The 9,814-nt window shown below is 35.2% G+C and overlaps 1 non-coding gene across 1 annotated transcript; it reads left to right on the top strand.

Annotated features, from left to right (window-relative positions):
- Positions 1 to 9,378: 9,378 nt before the first annotated feature.
- On the top strand, positions 9,379 to 9,451 carry TRNAK-UUU (transfer RNA lysine (anticodon UUU)). The gene has a single exon. It is a non-coding gene; the product is annotated as a tRNA-Lys (tRNA).
- The last annotated feature ends 363 nt before the right edge of the window (positions 9,452 to 9,814 follow it).

A 9,814-nucleotide genomic window follows, 5' to 3' on the forward strand; every position in this document is an offset into this window, starting at 1 on the left:
TATTGTCTCAGCTATTTAAATATTCACCTTTGAAAATTTGGTGAAAAGAGAAAGTCACTAGAGAGTAAGAACCATGTTTCATTAAAATACAACCCTTCATCTGTGGGGAATTGTGCTGTGGGGATCCTAACTTAGGGGAATCACTTGATTCTTCAACAGTTGAAATTTAGAAAACATTTACAAAATTGGGTAAGATTTTGGAAAGTTTTTATCTGTTCAGGACTAAAAAAATGAGACAATTTATACAGTGAATTTTCCTAGAAAGTTTGTCTTACCTCCTAAGAAGTCTGAGAATACTATCTGTATCTTAGATAGCTTTTTCAATAATGGTTTTTCCACTCACTTCTTCTGGTGTATGATTTTGGAAGATTATGTTTTCCTTTTAAATTTTCTTCTCAAACACAGAAGAGAATTAAGTATAATACTCTCCCATATAATTAATATACTGTTTGTATTCTTCCCTTATTTTTCTTGGTTCAAATTTTAAATTTTATTCTGTTGCGTGATTGTGAATTGTAGAACCAGAATGGATACAAGAGGAGACACAGTAATGGAGGAAAGGGCCTGTGAAATAGCCTTTTGTAACATCAGAAATTTTCTGGAAATTTGAAAAGTGGCTGCTCAGCTTTCTGGTTTGTTCTGAGTACAGACCTTAGGTCACAATTTCTCTTTATCTTGTGACAAAATTCGTGCCACTTCTTGCTTTCTAATATATTTCTGGCTTAAATTTTATAAGTAGAAGATTTTTGTCTAAAGTTCTAATAATAGGTTGGTGATAGTGTAAGCTTTTAATACTATACACAGTACACTGTGTGTATACACTGTAGTACAAAATTTGGATTCTGAGTTTCATAGAAATGCTTAGTGGTAAGTTAAAACTGTCACTTTTAAAATAAACTTATTATCTTAGAATAGTTTTATGTGTACAGAGAAGATGCAAAGATAGTACAGAGAGTTACTGTACTATCTTTACCCAGTTACTTCTAATGTTAGTATCTTGCACCACCATGATGCATTTGTCACAACAAATAAGCCAGCATTTGTACATTTCTATCAAATAACTCCAGACTTTATTTGGATTTCAAAGTTTTACCACTAATGTGAAGAAAAAATAATGTTCTTTCTTATAACTATGTTTCTTTAAAGATGGAAGGTAGTATCTGTTAAATCTATAATATGACCTTCTATGAGCCAATGTGAAATGTTTTGAAAGTTTTATCCGTGCAATTTAACTATGAGCCTCAGGCTTCTTTTTGGCACATTCTAGACTCCATATGTACCCTTCTTTCTTTATGTATGTATTACAAAAAAGCTCTGAGCAACGGTTAAAGTAAATTTTATTCTTTTAATTCCCTTAAGAATTGGTGGTGAGGTGCCCTTGTGTCCATCACCCTCAGGATTGGATTTTGATAGCTGTCAAAAGATTAATTAAAATTGTTAGCATCCTTATTTCTAGGCAAGTGTAAACAGGCACAGAATTTGCATAGTATTCTCCAGTTCTGAGTCAATGCGTGGATTTTCTCATAAAAGGACAACTTAATTTGTAAATAACAGTAAGGTAGAATCGATAATGACTAACTCCTAACAGTGATTCAGAGCTGGTGCTTGTATCAAACTTTGCATAGTTAAAGTAGCTAGCTGGCACACATGTAGAAGTCTATAAATTAATATACGTAACGTATTGTATATACACAACGTATTGTTGTGTTGTTCTCACAACAATACTCACAGTTATATTTTACTGTCATCAAAGAAAAGGCTCAGAGAAATTAAGTGACTTGTCCAAGATCATACAGTTGAGATTTAACATCAGATCTTTTCTGTCTCCCAGATCCTTGTACTTTCTTACCATACTCCGTTGCCTGTCAGTCTAAGAATGCATAACTCCTGGCCTGATCTGTCACTGCCTTTTGCGAGTAAAAATAATCACTTCTGTTTTATGGTGTTTCCTCTTGCCCATCGTCTCCTCAAGGTGCCAGAGTTTAGGTGCTTTGGATTTAATAAAGGATGTCACATAATTTCTCTAAAGTGGGTTATTACAAAAGTAATCAACTTAAAGCAGATTCTTTCCCTTATGCCCTACCACCTATGAATTTTGGCTATACAAGGCTTAATTGTTAGAGCCCACCTTGACTCTTTGTCACAAGAGCCCTCAGGCCCTAGGAAGGCCCACATTCACTGTTAAGACTCCTTATGAAGTAGATTTGGTGCTAGAAATCCTCCTGTGCTTGTTGATAGACTCAGCGGTCGCTCTCCCTGGTCCCTGGCTGCTATCAGTTAAGTGAATCCTTCTTTTTCACATCTTCCTCCACCCTCGCAGCATCATGTCATATGTCAGCTATTGGGAACAATCGTTGCTTTCATTATTTTCCCAAATACACTTCCCCTTTTCCCATTTGATACACTACTCTTTATTTGTGTCTTTCCTGACTATTCCAAACCCTTGGCTCAGGATCTCAACGCCCCACATAATTCTTAAGGCTCCTTTGTTTGATAAACTTTTGTGAACGTTATCATCCAGCTTTCACCCTAGCATTATTTTTTTTTCGTGGACACAATCTGGAATATGTGCTACATGTTTTCCCTCTGCAGTCCTGCTAGACCAGCATGGCCAGTGTAATCCCAGTCCAACTCAGCTGCAGGGGGAGAATATTATGCATCTCCTCCCCTAAATTCACATTAAGATGTTTTCAGCAGTGTTACTTACTAAATACACTTTTATTAAAAATAAATATGATGAAATATCCAGTAAAACTTATTATTTTCAGTCAAAGAGTATGGAACATTTTAGGGCTCTTGCTACATATTGTTTCCCAGAGGGTATGAACAATTTTCACTGCTTCCAGCAGTATACAAGTGAATTCATTTTACTGCACCCAAACAGGCAATGTAAATTAATTTTTTAACATTTATTTATGCCAACTGTGTTTCCCTCATAACTCAGAAACAGTTTTGTGTGAACTATCTAGTAGGAGATCACATAGGGCTGTCCCACTCAGACCTCCCTCTTCTGTGGGATGACTCTAATCTCCTATAGTTTCTCGTTAGAATCTACCTTTCTGCCAACACTTTCTGATGATTACCTTTACTGCACTGTCTGTCCAGTTTTGTATTTTGGACTTTGTTCTGTATGTGCTCTTAGATAACTCTCAGCTCCTCATTCTACTCTCTGCAAAACTAGCCTGATTAATTCCTAGACTTAACATGTTGGATTGCAGACTGCGTCTGGCAGCCTGGACTCAAGCTTCTCTTTTGAAGTGAGAGGAATCACTTTTTACCTCCTCTCCCTTCTCTCACTCTGCTCTGTGCCTAGAGAAGCTAACACCCTTGCATTGCTTTAAGCAACTCCCCTTGTCTTGTAGCTTTCAGTTAGATGCAGGCAAGCGGAGACCCTGACAGAACATCTGGGGGGGAGAAAGAAAGTAAGGATGGAGTGTTTACTCTCTTGGCCCCTTCATTGTCCCTCACTGCCAGCTCTGTATATGTTGGCAGCACCCCTCTACCAAAGTCCAGAGCCCTTCTCAGGTTGCCCTCTCCGTATAGCTATTTTTTTTGAGTTTTAATAACTACTTTCTCCCCTTGAACTTCAGGCCTAGGGGAGGTAATAACTCCCCACTGTCACCAGTCTCAAGGAACAACACTATTCTTGTCCTCAATCCTGTTCAATCTTGTAGTAATTCAACTGTTTTGTCAATATCCTCTCAAACGACCTGTTTTTGTGTGCTACCTTTTTCTTTGAGAATTATGACTTATAAAGAGGGAATTTAAATAGTGACAGAAGGATATCATTCCTAGAGAACATTTATTTGGATTTTAATAATATGCTTCTTGGGTTAAATCTGGTGTAATTCCTCATAATTGGCCTTCATTCTTTAGTATATCTGACTAGGCCATGACTATTAACTCAGTCTACTATTTGTCTATTTCCATGTTTTCTATGCTATGGATACACTCTTTTTGAGGCTTAGGAAGTAACTTTTGAGGTTACATCCCTATAATTAGGTCTTAGCAGTTGAAGAGTAACTCAATGGAGAAGACTCATGGGGCAATTCCACTGCTACCCAGGGATAAACTTTAACTAGGATCTCAATTTCCCTACCATGTTAGGGTTTGGGGTAAGAAAGGTAAACAGGATGTTCAGAATACTTTTTCTCAGAAAGTTCTATGCTAAGGACTAGCGTGCTAGATATATGTCTTGATAACGTCTTCCTGAAATCTTGCTCTAAGGAAAATATGATAATCTCAGAATCTCAGTCTTATCAACACCCTTGGCCTTGTTATTTGTCAACAGCGGCCATCAAAAAGTCTACAAATAACAAATGTTGGTGAGGATGTGGAGAAAAGGGAACGCTTTTACCCTGTTGGTGGGAATGTGTGTGTATATATACACATACACATACATACATCTATATGTATGTGTGTATATATATATATAAATATACATATATATATATATATAAAATGGAATAACTTAGACATAAAGAATAGAATGAAATTCTTCCATTTGCAGCAATGTGGGTATACCCAGAGAATATTTTTCAGAGTGAAATAAGTCAGACAGAGAAGGAAAACTACTGTATGATATGACTTATATGTGGAGTCAAAAAAATAAAACAAATGAATGTATAAAGGAAAACAGAAACAGACTTACAGATACAGAAAACAGACTAGTGGTTACCAGTGGGGAGAGGAAAGATAGAAGGTGCAAGATAGGGGTAGAGGATTAAGAGATACAAATTACCATGTATGAAATACATAAACAACAAGGGTATATTGTACAGCACAGGGAATTACAGGCTTTATTTTTGTAATAACTTTTAATGGTGCATAATCTGTAAAAATACTGAGTCACTAAGCTATATACCTGAAATTAATACCATATTGTAAATCAACTGTACCTCAGTAAAACAAACAGACAAACAGCAAATTGCTGGTAAGGAAACAGGACAACAGGAACTCTCATTGATTGCTAGTAGTAATATGAAACTACACAGCTGCTTTGGAAGGTATTTCAGTGGTTTTTTACAAAGCTAAACAGCCTTAACATATTATCCAGCAATCACATTCCAATACAGATATTAACCAAATTTATTTTAAAACTTGTATCAATACAAATACCTGCATGCAGATTTTTATTGTGGCTTTATTCATTTCAATTGATTCCAATTATATGGCATTCTGGAAAAGACAAAACTATAGCAATAGTAAAAGTTTAATGGTCAGGGTTTCAGTGAAAAGTTAGGAAGGATTAAATAGATGAAGCATAGAGAATTTTTTGAGTGGTGAAACTATTATGTTTAATATTTTAATTGTGGATATATGCACTATGTATTTGTCAAAACCTACAGAACCCTACAACACAAAGAGGAAACCTAAATGTGTTCAAATACATTATAAATATTATATATAAATATTGATTGTTATATACAAATATTTATATATTATATTTTATATAACAGTATACTATATTATTTATTATAAATATTTATATAAATATAAATATATATGTAAATATTTAGTAGTTTGAAGGATGCTAAGATGCAATACAAAGCATAACAAAACATTCCAGTTATATTACAAATGTATGAAACAAGCTCATTGAATGGGATGGGGTAAAAGTTGTTGATTTAAGAAACTGGAAATGAGTGCGGTCTGTAAGACTAAAGGTAAAAGGAACTCTGTCCTGTAGTTGTGCAAGTTGTTTCCCATGGAGGCGAGAGTTAGCAATTCTAATACTGCTATATATGTATATTGGGATTGAACTATTAAGTAAATAGATGGTGGATGGTGAGAGTCAGGTTTTCCACTGTTGGAGTGAGAGTTCAGAGATTAGCAAGGGGAGGAGGCTAGAATGATCCATGTGGTAATGGATTAGTGTTGGAGTCACTGATAAGAGCTCATGTTTTATTTAATATAGATACTGATGGTTACATATAGAAATATTTATGGATAGGTATATATAGCATGCACACATATATTTCCTTGCTCAGTCAGCTGAGAGGGCCTAGTAGCAATACCATCTCAGTAGCGATGAGCACACCTAGTACTCAAATCTTGGTTTCTAATATCATTCTCCAATGAAAGGAACCAAGGCTCCTAGGAGAAATGACCAGCACAGGAAGTACACAAAATAAGTCTGGCAAATGGAGCATCTTGTACTGCCATGAAGTAAAGAGATGTTTAAACAAACAAACAAAAAAACCATCACAGTGATACAATAATGGGAGTATGTCATAGTGACACAGGCGCCAACTAAAAGAGTTTCCAATGGTCAAAGAAGCAACAATTTAAGCAAAAAAATAAAGTAGTATTGCCTAATTGTCCAAAGTTTAAAATAAATATTTGTAAGTCTATACTGATACACATAAATAATTGAATAAATCAATCAATCAGGGAGAAGAGACAATTCTCCTTTGCAGCAGAATTCCCAATAATTTATGTAAATACTCTGTCTTACGGAGGTGAAGTATAACTCCGCACTCTTTAAGTGTGAGCTTTGCATAGTGACTTTCTTCCAAAGAATACAGTGTGGAATTTGGGGAAGGGGGTGTAGTCAGAGCAACTTTACAGTGAAGAAACCTGACAAATACTATTTCAGCCAGGTGTTCAAGGTCTATATCAATAGTGATGAGTCATATTGATAGTATATACATTTGATTTCATTTGATGAAAATGTCATTTTACTTCTGGATTTCCTCTCCAAAACACATAACCTCAATCTAATCATGAGAAAAACATCAGATAAACCCCAGTTGAGGGACGTTCTAAAAAATCTGACCAGGACTCCTCAAAATTGTCAAGGTGACTAAAAACAACAAAATTTTGAGAAACTGTCTCATCCAATGACAGCTTAAAGAGACATGATGACTAAACACAATGTGGTGCCTTGGATGGGATGTTAGAACAGAAACAGGAAGTTAGTATACACTGTAGTTAATAATATTAACAATTATAACAAAGGTACCATAATAAAAGACGTTAATAACAGGGAAACAGTGCTGAGTTTATGGGAACTTTCTTTACTAACTTTGCAATTTTTCTGTAAATTAAAAACACTTCTATGTTAAAGTTCTTTAAAAATTATCTTAAAACAATTTTATTTATATTCAGAAATAATATTTCATATGGAGAAAAGAATTGCTAAGTATAATAATATGGCACATCTATACATTTGGTTTATACCTGTTTTCATTTGTGAAGGAGACATTATTACTAATTTTAAAATTCTAATTGGGACTATATATATGAAACTAGACTATGAGCACAAAATTATCAATAATGATTATTTCTGGGTGGTTGAATTGTGAAAAATGAAACTTCATCCAAAAAAATTTCTGATCTCATAAAATGAACAAAAATTATCTGCATAACCAGTAAACAACACACAAAAAGTTATTGTAAGGAAAAGGAAAAACAATGTATCTATCAAAATCATCCTTTTTCTAAGAATTATTTTGTGTTTAGCAATAACAGTAGTTTTTTAAACTAACCTTGTTTTCCTCCTATCTTCAGTGGATTCAGTTCTATTGCTACATTATAATATTTCTAGGGACAGCCTTCCATTTCTACAGAAAACTTAATTACATACTAGCCCTGATAATTTCTCTGAAGATATATTTTCCCTGGGAGCTGTACAGAGTTTTCCATCATTCCCTCTAGGGATTCTAAGGCACATAAGGCACATTGAACTTCCTCTTCTTCCCCTAGACCAATCATATGACTGCACATGTATGTGAGTGCACACACACACACACACACACACACACACACTCACTTTTCTTTTGTATGCTCTTCAAACAGTGCCAGAAATTCAGGATGGTCTTTTTAAATGATTCTGATATAAGTTAACCAGAGGATATCCACGACGGGAGTAGATAAGGCATCTAACAACTGCGTGGCTAGCAGCAGTCATTCAGGAGGCTGTAAATCTAAAAACCACAAGTCAGGGCTTGGTACTCCCAAGTGTAATAACTGCCAGGAGCAACTCATCTTTGGAAAAATCATTTCACTAGTAACAAGCTCAATTCTCAGTTACTGGATAAGTCAGTTTTGCTGAGTTAGCCATTTCTCTCTTTTCCTGGTAGATATTATGTTTCATTGTTCTTCTGTGTTATTTGACAAGACCTTATTTCTAAATCATACTTTTAGAAGTTATGGTGGCTCTATTCCAAAGAAATAACTCTTTAATAATCACATTATTTTGGACTCACATTTCATATTCTGAAACTTTGAAATCTGATCAGTTTCCCAAGGCATATCCAGTAAATGTCTATTCTTCTAATTTAAAATTTTCAATGGGTTTTTAACTTCATAAAAATCAATACCATTCTGAATATTCAATACTTATTAATAGTTATCCATTAGTATCTTAAAAATGTTATCCATAAAAGTCAGACTAAAACAGGGGAGAAGGACTGTGGAGCTTTACTAAATAATTATTTTTCTCTTTCAGCTATCATGTATTGAGTGCTTACTATATGCCAAGCATAAGTGGTTTCTATGCATCATCTCATCTGACAAACACCCTATTCTATAAAATATTAGTTTCATTTTACAAGTGAGGAAGCTGTGGGTTATACAGGTTACAAACTCTGACTCAAGTTGTACATAGAGCAAATGAAACAGCCGGGGTTTGGACCTGGAAACTTATTTCAGAAATCAAACTCCATAATTTGAAGGCTACAATATTGGTAACATCAAACAGAAATATAAAATAATGAATTAAAGACTGATTTATTGAGTAGTCTTTGAAAATTTAAAAGCAATATTCAAAAGTTCCTTGGGATAGAGATCAAAGACAGGGATTATCCATATGGTGTGTAATCTATAAAAAGGTCAAATTACTATGTTGCACACCTGAAGCTAATATAATATTGTAAGTCAACTATACTTCCATAAATTTTAAATAAGGAACGCTGTAAAAAAAATAAAAGGACAGTGATTATGCAATACTCATGAGTTTACGGTAAATGTTCTACATCAAGATAATAACAGATAATGCTAAAAGCTTTAATAATTTTATTCAATTTTCACAATGGCCATGTGAGTAAGTTATATTTATTATATACACTCTATAGTTGCAGAAACCAAGGATTAGAAGAGCTATGTGATTTCCCAAAGTCACACAGCTAGTAAGTGCCACAGACTGTAATTAAACTCTAGACAGAGATGGGATCTCCCAACTTAATGCCTGTATTACACTGCAATCTCTCAAAGTTTAGTGCTATTGAAGGGGTAGAGGCTATTTAGTGTATGCATACAACTACCTGATAAAACTCTACACTTAGTGAATAGCCACAGAATTCTCCTATGGAGAAACTTACAAATCAGCAGCTTTTCTCTAGCAAGAGGAGTTACTATAATATAAAGATCTCTCTGGCCTGGGTAGCTCAGCTGGGAGAGCATCAGACTTTTAATCTGAGGGCCCAGGGTTCAAGTCCCTGTCCAGGCACCAAGAATAAATAAATAAACAGAATAAAATTTAGGGCTTCCCTGGTGGCGCAGTGGTTGAGAGTCCACCTGCCGATGCAGGGGACACGGGTTCGTGCCCCGGTCCGGGAAGATCCCACATGCCGCGGAGCAGCTGGGCCCATGAGCCATGGCCGCTGAGCCTGCGCGTCCGGAGCCTGTGCTCTGCAACGGGAGAGGCCACAACACTGAGAGGCCCGCGTACCGCAAAAACAAACAAACAAACAAAGATGTCTCTGAAAAGGAATTCACAAATCAAGCTAAATTTCAGTATCAAGAATTTTCAGATTTTCAAAATTGTGTTGATCATTGCTCAAAACAAAAAAAAAACCCAAAAAACAAACAA

The sequence above is a fragment of the Delphinapterus leucas genome, chromosome 6 (assembly GCF_059928025.1).
Source record: "Delphinapterus leucas isolate spDelLeu-1000000601 "Yukka" chromosome 6, BTC_Dleu_Yukka2, whole genome shotgun sequence".
Classification (NCBI taxonomy): domain Eukaryota; kingdom Metazoa; phylum Chordata; class Mammalia; order Artiodactyla; family Monodontidae; genus Delphinapterus; species Delphinapterus leucas.